Below are 18695 nucleotides of genomic sequence, written 5' to 3' on the forward strand. Positions count from 1 at the left end.
ACAGTGTGCACTACTGAAAATGAACTATTTCTTCTGACTATTGTCTGTACATTAGCCAATCCTTCACTCATGATAATATATTACCCCAACACCCTGAGATGTTAGCCTTTTATATTCTCTGCTGTTCTTCCGCAAACAAATCCAATAAATTTGTCAAGCACAGTTTCCCTTATATATAATCACATTTACTTGGCTTGATTGCATTATGATTTTCTAGACGTCCTGTTACTTCTCCTCAATAATAAGTTTCAGCATTTTCCTGAAGACAAATGTTAGGCTAAGCGGTGCCTTGACTTGGAGATTTCCCTCTGTGCCTCCATAACCTTGGGCAAGGAATTGGCCAAAGCTCTGTTCATATGCGTAAATGGGGTATCCACTATACTTTGTCACATTTTTGGTAGGGGAAGAGGAAAAAAAACATATGGACCTCAGCTCTTCCACTTTTTCCTGTGGCGTACGATAGTGGCAGAGATCCAGCACAACCGATAGCTTTATGTATTTTACCCAGACTGCTTCGATTTGATTGGAAGTGGACAAGCAGGAGGCTGGGAGAACACAGCAAGCCAGGCAGCATCAGAATGTGCTCTCCCAGTCTCCTGCTTGTCTACCTTGGATTCCAGCACTTGCAGTTTTTTTTGCCTTTATTTAATTGGATGGAAGTAACTCAAAACTCCTGCCAGGATTAGATTGTGACTTGATACAACAGTGCAAATTGGGTGATAATCAATTACGTTCCATTTTACATGTTGATCAACAGAAAGTAATGATGTGTAGGGGCTGGTATTGGACTGGTGTGGGGAAACTCAGGAGTCACACAACACCAGGTTATAGTCCAGCAGGTTTATTTGAAATCACAAGCTTTCGAAGCATTGCTCCTTTGTCAGGTGGAGTGACTCTGTCTGATGAAGGAGCAGCCCTCCAAAAGCTTGCCATTTCAAATAAAACATTTGGACTATAATTGGTGTCGTGTGACATCCGACTTTTGGTCAATTCCAAACTATCGCATGAAGACAAAATAATGCCCAGTGTGTGTAATAATGCTGAAATGTCTTATTGTTAATTGTGGTAATTAGTTTCCAATGTGTACATCTTCTGCAAATAGAAAATACACTATTTTGCAGTGATTCTTAAATTAAATTTGGGTCCTTCACATTTAGCAACTGTGCCCATACAATTCTAGACTTGGAAAAAAAATGAATTACAACAATATTCCCACTAGGTGTCAGCAAAACACTTCCTATTTTGATATTGTTTATGGATTTTTCAATTACAGAGAATGTGGGAGATTCATAGATAGATAAGTGGCTGGAAAGAGAAACCTACGAAGAAAAGGCAACTAAAAATACCAGGAATCTGAAATAAAACACTGAAGACCGTGACAATGCAATGGACTAATCAGCAACTGAAAGAAAATGATAGGGTAACATAGTGGTATTGAAATATTACATCAATACTATTACTCTACCCTTCTCTGCCAGACACTAATAAACTTCCCATACACTTTGAAATCTATTTTCTGACTTTAACAAGCATATGGGGTTATTACATTCCTGCAAAACACGATAAAGACTCTGTAATTTTCTTTTCCATTTTGATGGAACAAATTATTCCTTTTCTGAAGAAAATAATTTTGCAACTTATTAAAAAACATTGACAGATTTTGGGGCGTCCACTGCATACATGAACAAATGCTCATTTTGTCCTAGAGAAACCCCTCAATTTTATAAATTGTTACGCCTATTATGGTCAAAGGTCAAGTCATTTTATACTTTAAGTAAAACATTTACAGTGAGAGCAAACTGAAAAAACAGAATGATCATTGGGACCATATGTTAAAATTGTGTAGCATGAAACATATTAAATGTCTGGCTCTCCAGTTATAGATAATTTGAAAGTTTAAAATCATAAATAATTCTGTTTCAAAAGAATCTAGCTATTTATTGCATTACGTTTGAATGTATTCTGTGCATGGTTAGAGCTGGCACTCAGCAGATGTACATATTCCTCTCCCGAAATCAAAATTAACATACATAGGCTATACATGCTAAAAGCAATCAGATAGTAAATTTGTCATATTTGTTGGTTCATGACCATAATGAATGTTTGCTCTCACATGGTTAGATTCCCATTAGAATTTCTGTGCTTTGATTTATTGGAAGGAACCTGCTGGGGAGAACATGCCTGTGGAACTGATTAATGTCAGTTTCTGTCATCAACTTCCACTTGGATTGTTGGCCAGCTCTGACGTTGCCTCCCTCAAGAAATCTGAAATATTCGTGAAAAAGGTCCAACAACTTCCCTGTGAGAGATTTACAGAATGTGGTTCTGGCAAAAAAAAAAGGGTTGGAAGATGAATGGAAGTGAAATTTCACATTGTGTACAGTACTTGTTTCTGCTGTGGCTGTCTCTGGAGGCAAGTACAAACTCTGGGACCACACCAGCAAGAGAAACAAATTAATAGCATGTTCGCCGGTTTTATTACAGATGTCTCCCATTTCCTGTGCTGGTTTCTATGCTCTCATACAGCTTGTCAGATTTGGGAAATGAATGACTCAGTGCTCGGTCCGAAAAAGATTCTATGAAACTGGGAAAAGGCAATGACTGTCATTCACCACTCACCTCCTAATTCTCATCATAACCACACATTACACATTGTGTTTGTGTAATGTTTTGTACTTCACGTTATCCAACAAGTTCCACACTCAATCCCGAAGTTGCAGTCACTGCCATTCTTTTGTTGGGACTGTTATGTCTTGATTTGGGGGAGAGGATCTTTCTCTGAAATTGCTGAGCTTTTGTACAAAGATGATAGACATGCTATTGAGTGAGATCTTGAAAGCTCCTATCTGTTCAAACTGATGGGAGGTCTATAACTGACAAAATGTTAATCTGTTACATTAGGTGTCACTCCACTAACCTTTGACTTTCATTTATTATTCATATCCCAGTTTTGATGCCTGGTAATGAGATGATTTGATGTGATTTATTATTGTCACATGTACCTAGGTACAGTGAAAAGTTTTGTTTTGCGTACAGTACAGGCAGACCATAACATACAAAGACATTCAGATCATAGGGTGATTGAACAGAGCGAGGTATACAGAATTGAAGCTGCACAGAAGGTGTACAAAAAGCAAGGTCAACACTAGATTTGAAATTTGAGAGCTCCATTCATTAGTTTACTGACAGTGGTGAAGAAGCTGTTCTTGAACCTGTTGATGGAAGTGTTGAAGCTTTTATATCTTCTGTCTGATGGAAGAGGTACAACTGACAGTCACAAAGAGCATTGTAGCCACATAGGCTTTCTCTCCAAGAAATAGAAGCAATTTTCTGTGTAGTTAATGCATTGCGTTGGCAGTACTCAAATCAATAATAAACAGATTTAGAAAAACCAGAGGGAGGGATGTTAAATTCAAAACAATTATACTTGATTTATGTTCCTATTAATCAGATTGCATAATCAGGAACTTAAAGCAACTGGACAGATGCAGTCAACATGTCTTGGACTTTGTTGCTTGCTATGCAGTTTAAGTACAATAAATGCCTGAGTTGCACCATCAATGAACTTCAATGTTATTTTTTTCTTTGTAGTCTTGAGGAATTGACAAATCTAACCAATAGCTATAATACATGTAATATGTGTATGTTTAATCAAGTGAAACGTTGCCTTTAAGTATTGATAAAACTTTCCAAACTTTGGCTAAACCCTTCCTTGGCAAATCCAGTCAAATACATTCCCATAAATAAAACCTGAAGTGTTAATGAGAAACTGTAGACAGAATACTTCAAAAAATGTGCCTACTTAAACCTTCCTGTTTCCATAAATTCCAATGGTATTAACCACACTTCATTTTACAACTTTGAGAACATAAATAGGATAAAACATTTTTGAAGTCAAAATTGTTCTGGAATTTGGTGTGTGTCATAAAAAATATAATTTTCTTGAATAATACATTTTTTCAATGATCTCCTGGAGAAACAATTATTGAGTAGCACTGGAAAGGTGACAAAGCTTTGGTCATCTGGATTGCCTGCAATTTCTTAAGATTAAGTTGACTGTTAGTAAAAGTACACAGAGAAATTCTAACCACACAATCTGGTGGATTTAAAGTTTATAACAGAACTTCTCACAGAAAAAAAACGCTGTGTGTATAAAGTTTTTTTTGATTAGATTACTTACAGTGTAGAAACAGGCCCTTCAGCCCAACAAGTCCACACTGACCCTTCGAAGAGCAACCCACCCAGACCCATTCCCCTACATTTACCCTTTCACCTCACACTACAGGCAATTTAGCATGGTCAATTCACCTAACCTGCACATTTTTGGACTGTGGGAGGAAACCGGAGAACCCAGAGGAAACCCACGCAGACACGGGAAGAATGTGCAAACTCCACACAGTAGCCTGAGGCGGGAATTAAAGCTAAGTCTCTAGCACTGTGAGGCGGCAGTGCTAACCACTGTGCCACCATGCCGCCTTTGAATGTACAATCTCTCCATCTACCAACTGCTGTCTTTCTTTCTCTTTCTCCTCATGATAAGTAAAAATTAGTTTGTCCATAGTGCCATCTGTTTTTGCAATGAGGTGTTAGAGCAACCTCATCTTCCACAATGCAATGGAAAATATCCCCTGGTAACATGCATGGGGAAGCAGTATGTTTTGCTGATGTTCTAGTCAATATTCCTTCCTCAGACGACTTCATCAAAGCTAAATTAACTCAAAATTCAGACATTTACTCAACAGTAAATCTTGCTGCGCACAAACTGGCTTCTATGTTTGTCTGCATAACGATGACTACATTAAAAATAATTAATTGATTATGAAGTGCTTATGAAGGCTGTAGATTCAACATCCATCAAATAAATGCTTTGTATTTGCCAGTGTGGATTCTGGGGTGAGGGATTTGTCCTATAAGGAGGTTGAATACTCAGGAAAACAGCTCAAATGATTAACACTTATTGTGTTTCCTTAAATATTCACTCTTTCCATCAGAGACACTGTGGCAGCAATATGTACCATCTCCAAAATGCACTGCAGCAACTTGCCAAGGCTCTTTCAATGATATTTTTTAAACTTGCAATCTCTACCACCCAGAAGAACAAAGCAGTAGACACAGGGGAACACCATCACCTGCAAATTCTCTTCTAAGTCACATGTCAACCTAACTTTCTATTATTCATCTGTGGGATATGACTGTATACTAAATCCACCAGCATTTAATGTCTATTTCTAGTTAGTCTGGAAAAGTTGCCAGTGAAATGTTTACTTTTCCAGGGTAGTTAGGGTTGGGTGGTGATGATACATTGGTAATGTTGGGTTATTAATCTACACCCAGACTAATGCTCTGGGCCCATGGGTTACAATCCCTCTACAGCAGATGGTGAAACTTAAACTCAATAAAATCTTGAATTAAAAGGTAACCTAAGTTACAAGGAGAGGTATACAAATCAGACTTGTTTTCTCTAGAATGCAGAAGGTTAAGGGGTGACCTGATTGAAGTCTTTAGGATATTAACTGGGTAGATAAAGATATTGGCAGGGTAGATAAAGATCAACTATATCCACAGGGGTGTGGGCTTCTTAAACTAGGGAGTATAGTTTGAGAATTAGGATCAGACCATTTAGGAGAGATGTTAGGAAGCACTTCTACACACAAAGGGTGGGAGATGTTTGGAATTCTCTTCCACAAACAGCAGTTGATGCTGGGTCAGTTGTTAATTTTCCATATGAGATAGATAAAGCTTTGCTCATCAAAGGTATGAAGAGCTTTGGGCCAAAGGCAGGTATATGGAGTTAGGTCACAGATCAGCCATGATCTCATAGAATGGTGGAACAGGCTTTGAGGGGCTGAATGACCTCCTCCTGTTCCTATATAATGGTGGCCATATGACCACTGTCATTAAGCTCATATTGTTCACTAATACCTGTTAGCGAAAAACATCTGCCAGCCTTACTGATCTCACATTCCTGACTCACAGATGTTTGGTAGCGATTAGGAAGGAGTAGAACTGGGAGTGCTCATTATTGACTCCCAACCCCATGAAAGTTTGTGACATCATGTCAAACATTGGATACGTTCTGTTGATTATCACGAATTGCAACCTCTGACCAATGAATCAACACTCCTCCATATTGAACACCACTTATAGGAAGCACTGAAGGTGGCAAGGACACAGACTGTGCCCTGCTTGGGGGGCTTTAGTGACCATCACTAAAATTCCTCAGTAATACCAATACTTACTGAGTTGCTTGCATCCTTACAGATGTAACTGCTAGGCGGGGGCTGTAGCAGGTGATGAGGGAACTAACAAGAGGGGAAACTCTATTTGACCTCATCCTCACCTATTGGAGATGCACCCAGCCTCTCCAACAAAGTCTGCAAGTCTCTGACCCGACATAACCTTCATTCTGCCATTACCTCAAGCCAGGGGTTCAATGGAGAGTGCAGGAGGGCATGTTTGGAGAATCACCAGACATACCTGGAATTGAGGTGCCAACCTGGCAAAACTACAAAACCAGACTTGCATGACAAACAGCAGAAATGCAAGGATGAATGATCCCACCAACACTAGTCTGCAGTCCTTTAACATACACTCAGGACTGATGGTCGACAGTTAAACAACTAACTCAAAGTGGAGTCTTCACAACTGTTATCATTCTCAAAAACAGGAAGCCCAAAACTTCAGTGTAAAGGACAAAAACTGAAGCAATTACATCTATCTTCAGCCAGAAGTGCTGAATGGATGTTACATCTCAGCCTCCTCCTGAGGTCTCCTCCAACATCACAGATCCCAGTCTTCAACCAGTTTGATTCACTCCATGTGATGTCAAGAAATGACTAAAGGCATTAGATACTGCAAAGACTATAGGCCCCAACAACATTCTGGCAATAGTACTGAAGACCTGTGTCCAGAACTAGCCACACACTTTGCTACACTGTTCCAGTACAGCTATAACACTGGCACCGAGCCAACAATGTGGAACATTGTCCAGGTATGTCCATGTGTACAAACTGAGGACAAGTCTAAGCCAGCCAATTACTGCCCTGTCAGTGTATTCTCCATCATGAGTAAACTGATGGAAGGTGTCATCAACAGTCCCAACAAGCACCACTGTTCAGCAATGATCTACTGACTTGATGCTTAGTTTAGGTTCTGCCAGGGCCACTTGGCTTATGATCTCAGTATAACCAGATTCCAACCATGAACTAAACTCTAGAGTTTAAGTGACAGTGACTGTCCTTGACATCAGGCAACATTTAATCGAGTATCAAGGCCATCAAGTGAAATCGGTGTCAATGTGAATCAAGGGGAATACTCTCCACTGCTTGGAGTCATACCTGGCACATAGGAAAATGGTTGCAGTTGGAGGTCAATCATCTCAGCTCCAGGACATCTCTGCAGCAGTTCTTCAAGGTAGTGGTCCAGATCCAACCATCGTCAGCTTCACACGCCTTCCATCTGTCATAAGGTAGGGAGTTGGAATGTTTGCTGATGACTGCATAATGTTCTGCATAAGTTGTGACTCCTTAGATACTTAAGCAGAGTGTGTCTATGTCCAACAAGACCTGGACAAAACCCAAACTTGAGCTGATAAGGGGCATGTAATATTCATGCCACACAATGATCATGTGAGGCAATGACCATCTCATTCAACTATATAAATACTGTGGCTATAAAAGTTGGTCAGAGGCTGGGAATTCTGTGAAAATTCACCTCCTCCCTTCCCAGTGCATGCCCACATTTATATGGTATTAAGTGGGAATTTTATATAGTAGTCTCTACTTGCCTGGATGTGTGTATCTCCAACAATAAAGAGGCTTGACACCATCCAGGACACTTCATTAGCATACTGTCTAATAGCTCACAACTGCCTTCTCTCAGAGAATTAGGGATGACCAATCAATGCTGGCCTAGTCATTGACACCCACATGCAAATCAAATTATAAGTTAGGATTGCCATCACCATTGCTTTATCAAAATCCTGCAACTCCCCCCGACAATACTCTAGATATGCCCACTACAGTTATTCAAGAAAATAACTCACCGCCTTCAGAAGGTTAATCTGGATGAGCAATAAGTGCCAGCCTTGCCAGGAACGTCCATATTTCATGAATGTAAAAAGATAAATGCCCATCGATTGTCCGTGCCTTGACTGTTCTTGCTTCACTTTCCACCAAATACCCGCAAAGATGACAACAGCAGCTATCCAGAATAGCGGGGTAGGCATTTATTGTCCTTCACTGATAAACCAGGATGTTTTTGCACTGCTGCTATTTGGCTAATGAAGGCGTTCCTAAATGCTGTAAGGTATGGAGCTCCATGTTTTTGAAACAGGATGATGAGGTCTATGTTCAGATTGGGCTAAAGCAAGCTGCTTCATCTTGAATGAAATTGATCTTCTTGATTGTTCTTGCAGCTGCCTCAACCGAGAAAATGATGAATAGTTCACCCACAAAGTCAAAAATTTGTGGATTTCATAAAGCCATCAAGTCATACAGTATGAAAACAGACCATTTGGTCCAATCAGTCCATACTGACCACATTCCCAAGTTAAACTAGTCCCACCAGCCTGTGCTTGGCCCATATCCCTCCAAACCTTTCCTATTCATGAACGTAACCAAATACCTTTTAAACATTGTAACTGAGGGCAGCACAATGGACATGATCTACATGAATTTCAGTAAGGCATTCGACAAGGCTCCCCACGGGAGACTGTTTAGCAAGGTTAGATCACATGGAATATAGGGAGAACTAGCCAATTAGATACTGTACTGGCTCAAAGGTAGAAGACAGAGGGTGTGGTGGAGGATTGCTTTTCAGACTGGAGGCCTATGACCAGTGGTGTTCTACAAGGACCTGTGAAGGGTCCACTGCTTTTCGTCATTTATATAAATGATTTGGATGTGAACATAGGAGGTATAGTTAGTAAGTTTGCAGATGACACCAACATTGGGGGTGTAGTTGACAGCAAAGTAGGTTACCGCAGATTACAACGTATCTTGATCAGATGGGCCAATCGGATGAGGAGTGGCAAATGGAGTTTAAGTTTGATAAATGTGAGATGCTGCATTTTGGAAAGGCAAATCCAAGCAGGACTTATAGACCTAATAGTAAAGTCCTAGGGAGTGTTGCTGAACAAAGAGACCTTAGAGGGCAGGTTCATAGCTCCTTGAAAGTAGAGTTGCAGGTAGATAAGATAGTGAAGGAGGCATTTGGTATGTTTTCCTTATTGGACAGAGCATTGAGTACAGGAGTTTGGAGGCCATGTTGTAGCTATACAGGACATTGGTTAGGCCACTGTTGGAATAATGTATGCAATTATGGTCTCCCTCCTATCAGAAGAACATTGTGAAACTTGAAAGCGTTCAGAAAAGATTTACAAGAATGTTGTCAGGTTGGAGGATTTGAGCTATAGGGAGAGGCTGAATAGGCTGGGGCTGTTTTCCCTGGAGTGTCGGAGTCTGAGGGGTGACCTTATGGAAGTTTATAAAATCATGAGGGGCATGGATAGGATAAATAGACAAGGTCTTTTTTCTGGGGTCGGGGAGTCCAGAACTAGAGGGCATAGGTTTAGGGTGAGAGGGGAAAAATTTAAAAGGGACCTAAGGGGCAACTTTTGCACACAGAGGGTGGTACGTGTATGGAATGAGCTGCCAGAGGAAGTGGTGGAGGCTGGTACAATTGCAACATTTAAAAGGCATCTGGATGAATAGGAAGGGTTTAGAGGAATATGGGCCAAGTGCTGGAAAAGAAGACTAGATTAGTTTAGGATATCTGGTTGGCATGGACAAGTTGGACTAAAGGGTCTGTTTCTGAGCTGTACATCTCTATGACTCTGTGACTCTGTGTATAAGCATCCATCCATTTCTCTGACAGTTCATCCCACACATGAGCCACTCTTATTGTCAAACAGTTGCCCCTCAAGAAAACATGTTAAAAATGTACCCCTTTGTTTTGAACTCTCCCACCCGAGGATAAAGATCCTTGTCATTCACCTTATATAGGCCTCTCATGATTTTATAAACTTCAATAAGGTCACCCCTCAACCTCCTACGTTCTGGTGGAAAAAGGTCCCAGTCTTTCAAGTTTATTTTTATATCTCAAACTCTTCTTTTCTGGCAACACTCTGGTAAACCTTTTCTGAACACTTTCTGGTATAATAATATCCTTCTTATAGCAGGGCAACCAGAACTGAACACAGTACTCCAGAATAGGCCTCACCAACATCCTGCACAACCTCAACATGGCATCCTGACTCCTATACTCAAAGGTCTGAGCAATGAAGGTAAACCCTACCTATGATGCAAACTGCAAATAATTATGTGCTAGAAATATGAAATAAAAACTGAAAATCCTGAAAATACCTCAAAGACCAGGCAGAATCTTTGAAAAACAATCATTCATATGATATGGGTATCAGTGGCTTGGGATTTATTTCACTTCCCTAAGAGAAGGTGTGGGCTATCTTGAACAGTTAGGTAAAAACAATGACTGCAGATGCTGGAAACCAGATTCTGGATTAGTGGTGCTGGAAGAGCATAGCAGTTCAGGCAGCATCCAAGGAGCAGTAAAATTGACGTTTCGGGCAAAAGCCCTTCATCAGGAATAAAGGCAGAGAGCCTGAAGGGTGGAGAGATAAGCTAGAGGAGGGTGGGGTTGGGGAGAAAGTAGCATAGAGTACAATAGGTGAGTGGGGGAGGGGATGAAGGTGATAGGTCAGGGAGGAGGTGGAAAAGAAGATAGGCAGGTAGGACAAGTCATGGGGACAGTGCTGAGCTGGAAGTTTGGAACTAGGGTGAGGTAGGGGAAGGGGAAATGAGGTTATATTTAGGAATACACTCAGTGGTGTGCAGTGGGCATAGAAAGGAGGAAGATTCATATCGGACTCAAAGCAGTAACTTTGTTTATCTATCCACAGATGCTAGTAGACTGGCTGGGTTTCTCTCACACTTTGAATTTTCTAACTTCATTCATCAAAACCAATTTATTGTATTTATATTCCTTCAATCAATTTTTTAATACATTGCTTTCAAGTGTATATCCATTACAAGAATAAGCAATGGAATTGATTCCAAGTGTTTTCAGAGACCATAAATGGATGCAGCTGTCAATGAAGAATAGGTAATAGAAGGCACCCCACTGTGATATTGGATGGTTGTACACATCGTCATGCAGCAATATCTAGTAATGGAAACTGTCAGTCTTATAGAAACAGAGTGAAATAATAAACAAAGGTTTATAGAGCAGGACTTTTAAATGCTTTGACAGCTTGACAATTCCATTCTGGCGGTTCCTTTTGACAAGTCCTCTTGACAATTTTAACAGATCCTTTTGCCAATTCTCTCAGACTGGTCTTCTTTACACTTTTTACAACTTTTCTACAGGTTACAAGTTCTCTTGCTGGGTGGTTTTGATAGTTCGGTTTCATAAATCTGTTGAGAATGTGCACTTTTTGAACGTATCTCTGTCTTTTTTTTAACAATTCCACAGGGCACTTTATCTCCCACAAAGCTAAATACCAGAACCAGATCCAAATTATTAACCTAAACCTCCAAAAGAATACCCTGTCCATCCACATAACTGAATCCACAAAGTGCAGACATGCTCCGACCAGATCTAATCTTCACACGTTGGGTTTCACATAACACAGTTACCAAAATCCCATTTCAGTGGAAGCAGCTGATAATTTCAATGCCCAGCTACTCTTCTAAAAGGGACATGTATGAAACTAGAAAGTTCTTTGTTCACGGGTTGAATGGATGATTTTCGGACAGTTCCATCAATGTGGCCACAGGCTCTTTGTCTTGGCTAAAATCAAGGCCTTTGTACATCTTTCTCCACAGGGGTTGGCTGGCATGCTGATGATTCACAGCATTTTTTTTGCTGTTCATATCTATCACATTTCCAACTTACATGTTGGGTTGTGTTGGCTGTGTGGAGTTAGGTAGTGAAGAGTTCATGGTAGAAATCCCAGCGTTTGACCAGCTGTAATAGCCATTCCTATCTGTACTCCTATCGAAACTTTGGTAAATGATAACTTGAAGAATGCTCATGTTGGTGGGACTTAGCAACATGAGATATCATATGGAGATGTTTAGATTCTCCTTTTGTTAGTCATAGCCTGGTAACATGTGGTGCAAATTTTATATATCACTTATTAGCTACTGCCTGAATGTTGGCTTGATGCATCAGGATATCACGTCAACACTCCACTCTGTTCCCTGGCCAACATCTCTGTCCCAGGCTTGCTGCAGTGCTCCAGTGAACCTCAGCGTAAGCTGGAAGAACAGCACCTCCTTGGAGACCTGTAGCCCTCTGGACTCAAGATCGAGTTCAATAACTTTAGGGCCTGACCTCTTGCATATCTTTACCCCAACCCCCAAATACCAGGTCTTGTTATGACATTGTCTGCTATTAAACAAAACCCAAAGTAAGCCACTAACAGTCTCCATTAATAGCCATTCACACTCTTAGCCAGATCATTATCCACTCCATTGTCCAACTATTTTTTTTTTGTCTTTGGGCTCTATCACCCCCAACCTCCACCCAACCACCCTACCTTCTGCATAAAAACCAACATTTTCCTAGCTACATAAATTAAATCAAAAGAACTGTGGATGCTGTTAATGAAAAACAAAATCAGAAATTGCTGGAAAAGCTCTGCAGGTCTGGCTGCATCTGTGGAGAGAAATCAGAGTTAATGTTTCAGGTCCGGTGACCCTTCCTCAGAATTTTCCTAGCTACCATCGGTTCTGATGGAGGGTCACTCCACCCAAAACATTCGCTCTTACTTCTCTCCACAGATGCTGCCAGACCTACCGAGCTCATCCAGCATTTTTTGTTTTCGCATGTGAGGACATGCCTGCTTCATTATTTGAGGAATGCTGAATGGAGCTGAAAGGAGAACTTTTTAGCAATCTGCCCTATGTCTAACCTCATGGTAGAAAGAAAATGATTAATGAAGGAGTTGAAGAGTCAATGCTATTGATAGTGTTGATAGTTTCCACTATCCTAAAGCAGCCATTGGCATCACTGTCACAGATGTAGTAATGGTTTTAGTCAGGCAGTGTGTCATTTACAGAGTCTGGCTGGAAAAGCAATTCTCCAAACCCACCAGAGAGAGGACTGCTTATGAGTCCTTAAATTTAAATGGTTCAAATGCCACTGGGAACATCAACACTTAAGTTAACTACATGCATGTTTAAAAGGAGTTCAACAGGTCCACGAGATTCCCTGGGCACTTTTCAAAGCAGGTTTGACATGGCATTAAAGTTATTCTCCTTGTGGGGCCAATCTACAGCAGTGTGAAACTGTAGCCCCCATAGAGTCCCCCACCAATTCTTTTTCCAGAGTCAAATCACATTTTAACTCCCTATTTATACGACAACTTCAGTAAACCATTTAGCAGGAACACTACAGATGGAGCAAACTTGCTTGGAAATTACACCCAATAGATCGCTTTTAACCAATTCTCAGAAAGACAATCTTGGTTTCTGTCTTTTCTTTTAATATTACTTAGCATGTATTTATTTTGTACAAAAACTTGCAAAAGTTACTTTCAATTATGATTTAAAAGATTAAGATTCCTCGTTGTGAGACTGAACACACTGCCACAGACTGCCAAGTTCAAAACTTTCCCATAGTGGCTCTGAAGATTTTAATTATTCTCCTCCTTAGCATTGTGTTGAAAAACCAACGAGTGGGAGTTTTTCTTTCCAATTGTTGTACATTGACCTCCCATGAATAATGCGTGTGGTTTCAGCTGCAACTTTAACCAAAGTCAAACATATTGAGCTCGTGTTTGGTAGGAGAGGGCAGCATGTGTTGTATAAGGGGATAGGTAAAAGGGTTCATGTTGAGGAATGCTTTAAGTACCATTCACTATGATGCCAAATGGACTTGCTGAGGGCACATGCTAAGATGTTGAAGGAGTAAAACCCACCATTTGGATTCCTCCTAGTCTCTGGAACAATGGAACATCAGTGCAACTTAGATTACACAGGCAGCAGTGTAATCAGGCCCTTTGGCCCAACATGGCTATTCTGCCCAGTTTCCATAATTAAACTAGTCCCAGTTGTCTGGGTTTGATCCATATCCCTTCACCCTATCCCATTCATGTACCTGTCCAGACATTTCTTAAATATCAAGATTGTACTCACTTCTACCACTACTACTGATAGCCCATTCAGGACACTCACCACCCTCTGTACGAAAGAATTGCCCTTCTGGACCCTTACGTAGCTCTCCCCTCTCAACTTAAACCTAAGCCCTAGTTGCTATCATGAAATACGTCATCGATGATTTAAGACAAGATCCTCTTCCCATTCGAGACTGCTAATCCATCTTCCTTTCTGACAATTGACCAAGCAGATGCTGCGTTGTCCCAAGAGAAAGTAAGACATTGGCAGCAAATCTATCAGATAGCATACAACTTGATAGGCGGTGGTGAGGTTTCATCTTACAACATAGTGCGACTTAGCTGCCAGCACACACAGACTGGCTACAGAAGGATTATGTGTGTTTTGTCTGTAGGAGTGCAAGCAATTAATGGACAATCTGAGATCCCTCAAGAAGCAATCAGGCACTCATTATTCGAGATTAAACACATCTGCTATCACTAAAATTTGGGTTATGCATTGATCAACGCCATGGATTAGAACATGTGAGAACATGCTCTTCGATAGGGTGCTAAAATTTTTGGGCAATGTGGTGGGTGGGCAACAGGGTTTTAGTAAACTTAGCACACTTACAGTGTCCTGTTGTATTTGTACATGGTTAGTGCAGCATTGATTGGGCCGAACATGTCAGAGTCTGTGTACAGGCATCTTGTTGGTAGTTACTATGTTAGACTGTATTAAATACCATTGTAAGACCTTATTTGTGTTTGCTGTAACTGCTGACAAGTTATATTACCAACTCCAATGGATGCAGCCACAGCAAGTGTTACTGTCATTGTGGCCACTAGTCAAGGAAAGCACAGACATTCTGAGAAGGAACGGAGATGTCAACCATCCCAGGATCAGCAGTAATCTCGAGCAGTTGCTGAATAACCTCCATACAAACAAGTCACATTGTATATTCCACTCAGACTGCAGAGGAGGTTCTGAAGTTTACAGCCTCACTGTCCTTTCCTCCAGGACATACTGAACAAGGACATCCAGGACACTATAGCTAAACTCCACAGATGCTGCCAGACCTGCAGAGCTTTTCCAGCAATTTCTGTTTTTGTTTTACATTAACAGCATCCACAGTTCTTTTGATTTAATTTATGTAGCTAGGAAAATGTCAGTTTTTATGCATAAGGTAGGGTGGTTGGGAGGAGGTTGGGGGGGGGCGATAGAGCCCAAAGGCAAAAAGAAAGTTGGACAAAGGAATGGCTTATGCCAGATCACACTGCTTCAGCCCGCTTCCCTGGCACAGGGTCAGGGCTACGGCCTGGGCACTGGGCTTGGCCAGTGTAGCTGAGTACCCCTATGTGAGAGCTTGACAGACTATGACACACATTGTACTGAGAGAGCCATACCAGAACTCAGCATCCTAATTCATCAATGCACAAATCAATGTGGTCGTTGGTACCATATCTTAGAAGTCCATGCCAGATACTCTAGAAGCTGCCATGATGCCTGTAGCTTTGATAACTCTGGGGTTCCTGCTTCTTTCCAAGAGGCAGATGCCCTATAAGGATGGCTGCCTTTGGGAAAGAATTACCCTTTCCAAGCTGATAACTCCATCACACAATACTCTGACAGAGGTTGAGCGTAGACTTAATGCAGTCCATTTGCCCACCAGTTCAACCATGAAGCAGATGGTACGCCTCCTCAAGATGAGATTCTGATGCTTGGATTGATCTGTGGAGACCCTGAGGTAGTGTCCACATCCTCCTCACATGCTGGGCCCTAAACAACTGGAGCAGGTAAGGAAAGGATGGGATAAACACGGAGAGTTGAAACAGCATGACCAGGCTTCCAGAGAGCAAGGCGACGGTTTCAAGCAGGACCATAAAAACATTAGGTGCAGGAGAGGAAGTAGGCCATTCAGTCCATTGAGTCTGCTCCAGTATTCAGTGAGGTCATGGTTGATCTGATAAGCCCCAACTCCACTTTCTTGCTTTATCCCTATAACCCTTGTTTCTCTTATTAACTAACAATCTGCCAATCTCAGCCTTGAATATTCTTAACACCTCAGTTTTTACAGCCCTCTCCAATAAAGAATTCCACAAATTGACTACTTTCTGAGAGAAGAAAATCTTTCTTATCTCTGTCTTAAATGGACACTCCTCACTCTGCGATGATACCCTCTGGTCCTTGACTCTCCCACAAAGGGATACACCCTCCCCATACCTACTCTGTCAAGTCCCATAAATTTCAACAAGGTCACCTCTCATTCCTCTCAATTCCAATCAATACAAACTTAAGCTACTCAACCTCTCCTCATAAAAAAAAACCAATCCACACCAGAATGAATGAATCTTCTGTGTTCTTCTTCCAATGCCATCACATCTTTCCTTGAATAAGGAGACTTAAACTCTTCATAATATTCCAGCTGTGGTCTGACTAGTGTGTTGTATACTTTTAGCAAACCCTCTTCATTTATATACTCCATTCCTTAGAAATTCACCTTCCTATGACACACTGAACCTGGATGCTTGCTTTTTGTGATTTATTCCCAAATCCCTCTGTACTGCAGCTTTCTGCAGTCTTTCTCCATTCAAATAACATTCAGATCTTCTATTCATCCTGTCAAAGAACACAGCCTCACATTTCCCAGCTGCCAGGCTTTTGCTCACTCACTCAACCTTGCCATATACCTCTGTAGATTTAGCGTGTTATCCTCACTACTTGTCTTTTCACTTATTTTTGTGTCATCTACAAACTTAGCTCTTGAGAATTCACTGCCATTATACAACACATATAAATACAGATTGTAAATAATCTTGGCCCAGTACTGATCCATGTGGCATTCATGAATTACAGGTTATCATCGTGAAAATGCTTTCCTTTATCCCAATTTTCTGTCTTCTGTTAGTTAGCCAATCGTCTAACATACTACTACCAAGACCGTGGGCTCTCTCTGTTATATTCACTCCTTGGACTGGGCCAGCATCTTATTGCCCATCCCTCGTCACCCTTGAGCAGGTAGTGGTGAGAGCCTTCTTGAACCGCTGCAGTCCGTGTGCTGTAGAGAGACCCATGATGCTGTTAGGGAAGGAATTGCAGGATTTTTATCCAGTGACACTGAAGGAACGGTGATTTATTTCCAGGTCAGGATAGTGAGCAGCTTGGAAGGGAACCTGAAGGTGGTGGTGTTCCCATGTATCTGCTGCCCTTTTCCCTCTGGATGGATGTGAGTATGTGATTGGGAGGTGTTGTCTAAGGATCTTTGGTGAATTTCTGTCGTGCATCTTGTAGTTGGTACACACTGCTGCTACTGAGCGTCGGTGGTGGAAGGAGTGGATGCTTTTGAAAGTGACGCCAATCTTATCTTATTTATCAGCAGAATGTGTGGTACCTTATTAAATAGGATGAACCTTCAGTATCACAGAGTGGTACAGTGTCCAGCATGATAAGGCAGACCGGATTTAATTGACACTTGTTTCCAATTGATTTGAGTTGGATGAAGACATAATTCAATTACTGCAAATTTATTGTTACTTCAAAAGCAAATGCAGAATCTTTACTTCTTTTTCTCTTCATTTTTGCTGCCAGTTAACAAATGTTATTGTTACCTGTTTGAAGACTTCACAACATCTGATGCTCCTACAATAACAAGATGTTATACTAAGAGGGAAAAATTAGCACTCTTTTAACCTGTTGTCCGAACAACATATGGCATGATGAAAGCGTAGTTTCTGCAGCTTCATTATTGTAGATTTTTTTAAAAACTCCATGAATGGGATGTAGGTGTCGATGGCTAATCCAGCATTTATTGCCCATCCCTAAATCACCCAGAGGGCAGTTAAGTATCAACCCTATTGCTGTCAGTCTGAAGTCATATGTAGGCCAGACTGGATAAGGATGGGAGATAGTCTCCACAAAAGGATATGAGTGAACCAGATTGGATTTTGTAACAATAAGCAATGGATTCATGGTCGTTATTAGACTCTTTGTTCCAGATTATTTCTGAATAGAAGTTTTACCACCTGCCATGGCAAGATTTGATCTGAGGTCTGCAGAACATTACCTCGGTTTTTGGATGGATAGTTTAGTGATAATATCACTGGGGCCATTGCCTACTCCTGCAGCTAAAACAACAGGTGCTGATTGAAAATGGCAAAGTCTTTACAAATGTGATATTTTATGTACAGTGAACTGTTATCCATTCCAGTTGCGTGCCTTTGCTTTTGCTTGCCTTCCCACAATGCCTTGGTGCCATCCGCAGATGAAGCGGTGGGCAGTGGCCGTGCAGCAGAGGCTGCTGGTCGTGAGGTTTGAATAGCCAATCCTGGGGTGGGGTGGGGGTGGGGGGGAAGTGGCGGGGGGAATGTTGTGAATAGAGGGCCTGGAAATGGTGAGAGGGTCCTGCCCAGACTTCTGGGTGATCTCCATGTGACCTTCCTCCAACTTTGTGCGTGGCACTACCCTGTCTGCTTGAGAGAAAGGAGCACCAAAGTCCCTTGTCTTCCTGTCATCTTGTCATTGATACAAGCACAAAGGACTAAAGTGTTGGTGTGCATCGCTAACAGCTGATTATTCTGC

The sequence above is a fragment of the Chiloscyllium punctatum genome, chromosome 3 (assembly GCF_047496795.1).
Source record: "Chiloscyllium punctatum isolate Juve2018m chromosome 3, sChiPun1.3, whole genome shotgun sequence".
Classification (NCBI taxonomy): domain Eukaryota; kingdom Metazoa; phylum Chordata; class Chondrichthyes; order Orectolobiformes; family Hemiscylliidae; genus Chiloscyllium; species Chiloscyllium punctatum.